The sequence below is a fragment of the Papaver somniferum genome, chromosome 2 (assembly GCF_003573695.1).
Source record: "Papaver somniferum cultivar HN1 chromosome 2, ASM357369v1, whole genome shotgun sequence".
In the NCBI taxonomy this organism is placed as follows: Eukaryota; Viridiplantae; Streptophyta; class Magnoliopsida; order Ranunculales; family Papaveraceae; genus Papaver; species Papaver somniferum.
Genome location: NC_039359.1, coordinates 4159400 through 4168620, shown reverse-complemented (window position 1 = coordinate 4168620; position 9221 = coordinate 4159400).

Sequence of the window (9221 nt, the reverse complement as noted above, 5' to 3'; positions counted from 1 at the left end):
CAAAACCTGGGGGAACCTGAGCATTACTAGACTGACCTTGATTCTGGCCCTTGGACCAAGAAAGGTTTGGATGGTTTCTCCAGCCAGGGTTATAGGTTTCTGAATATAAGTCAAACTTCTGTCGGTTATCAAACCTAATGTTGTTATAAAGAGCATTGGCTTGCTCTTCAACAGCATGGCCTTCCCAAAAAGGCTCATTTCTTCCATTACTACCACTAGAATGACCTAATTCTAAGGCTTCTAACCTTTTGGCTATAACTGCTACTTTGGCATCTGACTCATGAGATCCTTCTACCCTATTAACATTTCCTCTACTTAGAAGAACTGTTTTCTGGGGTTCCCTACTATTTTCCCATTGTTGGGTCTTATCGGCGATTTCATTCAAAAATGTCATCGCTTCATCAACAGTTTTATTCTCAAACCCACCTGCACATAAGGACTCAACCATGGTTGTTGTTGAATAATCTAAACCCTCGTAGAGGATCTGAACTAACCTAACATTCTCCAAACCATGATGAGGACATTGATAGATCAAGTCATTGAACCTTTCTAAGTACCTATATAAAGATTCTCCCTCTTGTTGGGCAAAAGTACATATTTGTGTCATAATAGATGATGTTTTATGCCTTGGGAAAAACTTATGTATAAAGACAGAAGTAAGTTGGTCATAGGTTTCAATTGACTCAGAGTCCAAACTATACATCCAAGATTTGGCTTTATCTTTTAAGGAAAAGGGGAATAACCTAAGTTTCAACGCATCATCACTTAGGTTCTTAATTTTCAGAGTACTACAAACTTCCTCAAATTCCCTAACATGAAAATAGGGGTTCTCATTCTCCTTCCCTAAAAACATTGGGATCATCTGTAAAGTCCCAGGTTTCAGTTCATAATTTGCCTCGGTTACAGCTAATTTGATACAAGACGGACGAGAGGTCCTAGTTGGGTTTAGCAAAGCTTTCAAAGTTGTCATTTCTGGCACTACCAAAGGACTAGGAGTACTAGGGGTACTTTCCTCATGAAGAGACAGATTCTCAAAACTGAAGTTTCCAAAAACGAGGCTCTCAAAAGAAGAGTCTTCGAGCTCCCCGCCTTCACAAGAAGAACTACTAGGTTTTTCACTAATCAAACGACCTAGAGTGTTTCTTCTCCAAGCCCGTTTAAAAACTTCGGGCATACACTAGAAAAACAAAATCTAAAAGAAAAGTCCTAAAACGGAAGGGATGTCCTATGCAAACACAAACAAGGCTGACTCCACCACAGCAAACCTACTGATTTCTAGCAAACAAAAATCATGATGGCTCCACTTAGATTTTTTCTAGACCAGCTTCTAATCCTTCGAACGGGAATTCGTTACAATTTAAGCAAACTCCTCTGGAATCAATCCGAGTCAACGTAAGTTGAATATAGGTGAGGGAAGCTCGGTGGAGCTTTGATACCCAAGGCCTCACCGGTATTACAAGGCGACGCAGTCACGCATTCAACTTACAGAAACCGTCAAGAACTTCGAAGTATGCTTAAAAGAGTAACCAATATTTTTTGAATGAATTTCCAGTTAAGCTCGTTTCCTTATCGGTCTCGTTATAGTCAAAATTTTAGGCTTAGGTTCGCGTTTGGTGTCGTTTTTCTAAGGCGGGCAAGAAGAGAACGGTGATGAAATCCGAACCCTTATCTTGTATGGCCAGTCCTTGCCCTTTACTAGGAAATTAAAGCATCCTTTTTCAAGTCCTCAACATATATGCATATGAAGGAAGACAGTAACTCGTTGAGAGGGGATTCACGAGTGTTTCGACAAACTTACCTCCCGTACCAGACGCCTTTGTAGTCGACTCGGGCCACGACTCCTATGTCATGTACGAACCCGAGGGGCCGAGGTGATATCGTAATCACCGTCCTTCTCTGCAAACAATTTATATTTAAACTACCTTTCCGTAGGGTTTAAAAATAATGTCCCAAAATTTAAAGTTCAAAGTCCAAAAAAAAAAAAATATATAAAGTGCAAAAGAAAAAGAAAGTCTAAAAAAATAAAAATCTACAAAAATAAAAATGTCTCTCTTTTTCTTATTCTCTCTTTTTTTATATAAAAAAAAATCTTCTTCTTTCGCTCATTTCGCCTTGCCTTTTACTCCAGTCTTTAAGTATTCACCAAAAGCTTTGGTAAAATTTTCTTTCGCTCCAAATTCTGAATTCTGTAAGAAAAAAACAAAAGCCCAAAAACGTAAAGAAGAACAAAAAAAATAAAAACCTAAAAATAAAAAAAAAATCTAAAAACTCTAGCCTAAAAACAAGTCCGCGTTGGCGGCGCCAAAAATTTGATGTGTTTTCAAAGTTGTTGTAGTAATAAGATTCGTTCAAGACTTGTGAAAGCAGATTTTAGACTTAATTTTAAATAAAAATATAGGAAACTTGAATAAAAGTGATATGAAAAATATGGAGAAGACTGGGGCTATGGATTCCACTAATAACCAATATCAAAGTGATTTTATATTCTCTAATTATAATTATGCAAATCCTTCATTCAAATTGATTCTAAATATTGCAAAAGTTGATTATTTTAGAAATAACAACTGTAAATCGAAAGTATGGGACATCAAAACCCTAGGCTAGCATGATCCATCAATTGAAATAACAATTGTTTAACAAAAACCATTTTTTTATACTTATTTATCAAGGCACATAATCATATAATAATTGCATAAATAAAATAAAATAGAGATTAGCACATTTTGTTGGCGAAATAGCTTCCTCCGTCGCCCCAGATGATGGGTTTAGCTCATCATTGTATAAACTTGCTCAAAGTATTGATTCATGCTCAAAATTTGTTTACAAAGATGAAATGGAGAGAAAATAATGAAAAATCGGGTGTTTGCAACGTTTATAATTGTTGCAAAACACTGTTACAAAGAACGATATAAAAGAACTATTGTTGTTGTATCTCTGCGACCCTCGTGTGTCTGTCATTGTCACTGTTGATAAACGACTGCCTCTGGTGGTCTTTTGTTCTTCGTTTTCTTCCTAGCAGCAGCAGAAAAGTTTTCTCTGCAACACGATCAATCTCCTCTATTGTTACTCTAAACTCTTTCAAATTCTCCAGACCGCTTCTATGTGATCCTAGGAACCTATTTATACCCAGTAGCACCAAGAAATCTTGCTATAACTCAAGATAATTCTCTCTTAACTCGACCTTGATGAAAAATATTCTGGGAATATATTTTCTTCCCTGATTTAGCTTCTCATGATGTTTCCCCACGCCAAATTACTCTCAACACATCCAGTCATTGTCCAGAAGTGTTCCAACATGCAGCAGCCACGCGAAAATCTCTTGGTCACTCAATCAGGACTCGAAATGGAAAACCAACCCGTGATGCTCTGATTTCATATCTTGGGTTATCTAGCCAAATTTGATCGAAACAAACACCCACACCATCTCTGTTAGGACATATCACAACTACCCATGAAGTTTCAGCGATTGAATCGCACAAAAACTCCTCCAAAATCCGATCGAAAAATCTGCAGTGAAGTGAATATTTTTCCCGCCATTTTTTATTTTTGAAATGTTGAAGATGAAGTGCCCCTATCCTTTTCTGGGGTGCGAATAGCACATGGGTGCTGAGGATGAATTTGGGCTACGCATAACCTTGGGTGTCCCTTAGACAAATCTGGGGTTCGTATAGCAAATGTCCTCCCGGGGTCCAAATAGCACTTTTTGAGCAACTTTTTTCACACAAGTGTATTTCTCCAAAAACACCTACACAAACATAAAAACACCATAATAAGTACAAATCAAGCACTAGCAATACAGACACTGAGGACAATTCAGACACAAAAATGTGTCTATCAGGGACATATCAGACTAGTCTGTTTCCTATAAAAACCAATAAACCTGGAACTTGCACACTAACATATCCTTAAGAATAACATTCATAAAAAATAAATCAGAATGTTGCTGAAAAAATGACAAAATCCAAATAAAAAGAGCATAAAAAACATTAACATCCAAGATGTATAATAACCTATAACAAATGTAATAAAAATTAGTTCAAAAAAAAAGAGGAAAACCATCACAAAGTTCAGAACAACATCCTATTCAAGAAGTTGATCATCCTGGAATTAGACTCCTTGCGAAACACTGGTGCACGAGGAGCCAAAGGAGCTCAGCGACATCTTCGATGATTATGGAAGGTGAGCATACCACCCTGACCACACTTCCTTTTCTTTTTCACGGGAACCCCTATAACATAACAACATTTGGCCTTCCACCTGATGCTCTACCACCATTGAAGGCAAACATACCCCTCCTCTGTAATTTTAGATGGCCTCTCAGAGTCTGGAATCGGATAGATAGGTCGAGCGTACAACCCTCTTTAGTAATCAGTGGTATAGTGAAGGATGACGTACTTGTACGGTTCATCTTCTCCAACCCGCAACATTGGTTTTACTGAACGAGTGCAAGGAAAGCTATGTTTTTGACACCAATTGCAACTGCATGTTCTGGCCTCCAAGTCCACAATATGCTTCCCAGTTGGAGAAATGATCTCAAAGACTTTCTCGCTTGATCTTCGGAATTTGTAGAAACGACAATCATTTATCCTCTTATTGATCCTAGATTGCATACGGGGAGTAAGCCTACTGCTCCACTTACTAGAATCATGTAACCTCTTGTAATTATGCCCCATCACCTAGAATCCAAAGAACATGTCAAACCAGATCAGAATATGGTGTCAACAAACAAAGATGACCCAAATAAATGGGATCAACAACATGATTTGATCCCAGAAAATTGAAATCCGGGAACATATCAGACTAGAAACTGTATCAACAACTAATGTTGACACACAATACTACTGTCAACAAACAAAGATGACCCAAATATATGGGATCAACAAAAGGAGTTGATCCCATAAAACTGATCCAGAAACATATCAAACTAGCATCTACAACTGATGTTGACACATAATACTATTGTCAACAACCAAAGTTGATCCAAGTATATGGGATCAACAACATGAGTTGATCCAAGAAAACTGAATATCCAGGAACATATCAGACTAGAAAACTGTAACAACAACTGATGTTGACACACAATACTACTGTCAACAAAGAAAGTTGACACACTAAAAGGAATCCAGGAATAAGTTAGTTCCTCGAAAAGTGAAACCCAAAAACACATGAATCATACCAACTACATTGCCTACTTTTGCTGAGTAAAAATGCATGCATTGGTTACCAATTTATATATAAAAAAAGGTATAATACTAAAAATCATACCTTAGAACGAATAAAATCAATTAGTTCAAGTGTTGGAACCTGCTTGTCATGCTTAATAACAATATTCAAACTCTCAGCAACGTTCGATGTGTTCTCCCAAAACCTTTGTGTTAGATCACTGCTCGGTCGAACTCGCAAGTGTTGCTATCTCAAGCTTGTTTGTCAATATTAGTGATCAAAACTATAAGTCTTGATTTCTAGTCTACTTATAGTGATGTCTCAGACTAGGATAGATTGTGTAGTTGAGCATTAGAATTCACGGCGTTCATCAATCGAAGACGAAGAACTACTAAGGAGAGCTTGTGGAACTTCATCAACAAAAGGTATGTGGAGACTAAAACTCATCTATCACATGGAAAGTATATTTCTACTCTATCTCCTATATTGAGACAAAAGTCGTATTACTATATAGTTGTCGATTATATACATTTGAGATTTCGAGATGAGTTTAACTCGCTTACATATTTCTCGAAATATGTGTTGGGAAGCTTTCGCTTCAACCAAGTTCATCTTATATTCTTGATGAAAGTCAAAAGATGATCATCTGAAATTCGCCGAGTAACATCTTACATGGTTTGTGTGATACAATCATTTGGTGTAGACTTAGAATGTTTCGTTATGATTATTTCAATAACTTGAAAATTGTTTTGATGCTAATAGTGTGTGAAAACGGCTATTGTCATCCTCTAAGAAAGTTTCAATGATTCAAATAGAGTTTAGAATAAGTAACCATCATTGGATTATGAACATAGTATGCATTCTTGTATGTATGTGATCCATGGCCGGATCTAAACTATGCATACTCGAATACGTACTTGTAGTTGTGAAATTACGTGTACCAAGTACACATACCGGTACGCATACTTACGTAAGGTATAGGTCCGGGAATTTCTGATGGGTTTTGGAAGTGTACTTAAGTAAGCGTACCCGTTCGCATACTGGCGAACCCAAACTCAGACCGGCTACTTAGGTATGCGTACCTGCATGCGTACTTGAGTGGTTAAGTTCTAAAATAGGTTGGCTCATGAACTAATACATTTATATATTAAGGAATGCATTCTTTGCAAACCGTGGCTATAATGTTCATGAATTGATTCGAGTGAATCAAACCGATTTTGCTTCAATTGTGTTCTTGTATACTTCTATGAGAATATATCAATTGAAAAACTCTTTAACTAGTTTCATTTGAGTCATTTGAACTAGTTATGGTTAAGATGAATAAGGTTGATATGAGAGTGTTCATATAGCCAACCTCGGTTAACTACTGTTGAGACAACGTGGTGTACACGTTTAGGTACGATAACATAAACCTAAATGAGGGTACATTTTATTTGTGTATAACAAGCTAAGTTCGATATAACAGTGAATATTGAATGCTTTGTTACCAAGGTAACCTAGATTGCAAACCCTGATTTGAAAACTATATAAAGGAGAACTCTAGCAACTGGGAAACCTAATCCCCACACCTCCTGTGTGATACTAGTTGCATAAGCTAGAGTCGATTATCCTTTAACCTTAGGTTTTTCCAAAACCCTGTAGGTTAACGACTTAAAGACTTCATTGGGATTGTGAAGCCAGACCCAACTATTTTTCATGTAGTTGCGTGTTCTGATCTTGATGTTTTCTATCGTATTGAGTACTATCTTCTCTAAGATTTGCTCGAGATTAATTCTCCGATAGGAAAGATAAAAAGTAGTCATAAACATCTTTGTCTCATCGTTTGTGATTCCACAATATCTTGTTTCGCTACCATACGATTAAGATTATTCTGAGATGATTGATAATACTAGGATGTTCTTCGGGAATATGTCTGGTTTATCAATTGGTTCCTGTGCACGTTGATCTATCAAAATACGGAACAAAACTCGTAGGTATTTCTGTGGGAGACAGATTTATCTATTCAAATAGACTTTTATGTGTGAGAAATATTTGTTTATCAAGTCTTCGACTTTGGGTCGTAGCAACTCTTGGTTGTGGGTGAGATCAGCTAAAGGAATCAAGTGCATAGTATCCTGCTGGGATCAGAGACGTAAGTAGCACGACTGTACCTTGAATCAGTGTGAGATTGATTAGGCTTCAACTACATTCCAGTCCGAAGTTCATTGGTAGCAGGATAGTGTCTGTAGCGGCTTAATACAGTGTGGTGTTCAAAGATGGACTAGGTCCCGGGACGGGGTTTTATTTATTTGCGGTTTTCCTCGTTAACAAAATTCTGGTGTCTGTGTTATTTCTTTTCCTCATTATATTTTGTTATATAATTGAAATATCATAGGTTGTGTATTGAATCGATCAATTGGTAAATCCAACCTTTGGTTGTCGATTGAAATTGATTGATCCTTGAACATTGGTCTTTGGTACCGTTCAAGTTATTTCTCTTATATTCAATCGGGATCGCAAATTCCTATTTGCTGATTGCAGATTGAATTGAGCGATGGAGATATAAACTCTTTGATATACTTTTCTATAGATTGATTCTGACTGTCTAGTTGATTGTCTTGAAAGTATATTGGAGTTTGTCTATTCATATTTCCAAACAAAATATGGGTGTGGTTGTTAGACCCCCGCTTTTTCAATTGGTATCAGAGCAGGCAAACACATTTAAGACCTTATAAGTATGTGTTTGTAGCAATCTGATTTCTGTACACCTAAGAAGTATCTCACAAATTACGTACATAGAGATGTCTTCCAAAGTTTCTGATTATGCCAAAAATCTTGGGTTTCACTCAAAGGATAACTCCTTAGCAGATTCTTCCGAGTCCAGAGGGAAAAACGAAAAAATTGATATTGTATCAGAATCTAAAATGGAACTAACTAGATCGTTAAAAAAATCTGCTGATATCATTGATTTCCAAGGTTTTAAAATTAAGACTCTTGAAGAAAAGAATGATCAAATCATTGATGAATTCGAGAAATCTCTTGAAAGAGAACGTGAACTCTATTGCTTTATTGAATCTCTCTCTAACAATATCGAAAAATTGGTTCAAGAAACTACTCTACAACGTGAAAAGATTAGTATGCTTGAAGATACTGTTAGATAGGAATCAATTAGAGAATAACGTTTAATCAAGGCTCATTCATCAGAAATAAACAATCATCGTGTTGAAAAAGATAAACTTGTTGCATCTCTTCGATGTGCCCAAGAACAGTGTAACACCTTGAAAAAGAAACCTCTGTTTTGATGAGTAAGTCATCCTCTGTACCTTCTTCCGATACTCTCAAGGTTTTACCCAGCGTGGAGAAAATTCCCTCCAAGGAATTACCCATTTTGAATCACTTGCAAAATTCGCATGTGCCGGAAAAGTTTATGAGTCAAGGCAATTATGTTTCTAATCCAAGATGATGTTCCTTATGTGGGAAAAAGAATCACTTTGCTCTTCATTGTTTTGCTAGAAAGAAACAAATCTCAGATCTTCATAATTTGCTTCTTTCTACTGTCAATGGAGTAAATCGTCTGACGACATCTACAGTGAATTTCCTTCCTACAAAAAACCAGAATTCTTATAAGAATGATCTCTTTTCAACAAATCGTCACAGGTTGCAAGTTCCTCTTAATGGTATAAACTCTTGTGCCACAAATGAACACTTTTCCTGTACTTATAGGAACAAGTCTGGCAAGTCTAAATCGAGAAGATGGAAATCCTTCAACTCTTCTTCTCTAGAACCGATCTCTAGAGGTCCTAGACTTATCCCTCAGAAAAGTCCCTCCGATGGACTTTTAAAATGGTTTATCATTAATCCCTCTGGGTTAAGTTATAATCAATAGAAAAAGGGGAATACTCACAAAAGATTTGTACAACTCATCTCCCACAATTCACAGTGAGAATACTTCTCACTTCTTTACCTGATTCCAGGTAATTTCGTCCTTGTATCTATCTTGAGAGTTGAAAGGATGATGATGTGGGAGTCTCGAGAATAGTTGTATGTTTTTATGCGTCTTTATGTTAATTTTATTCGAT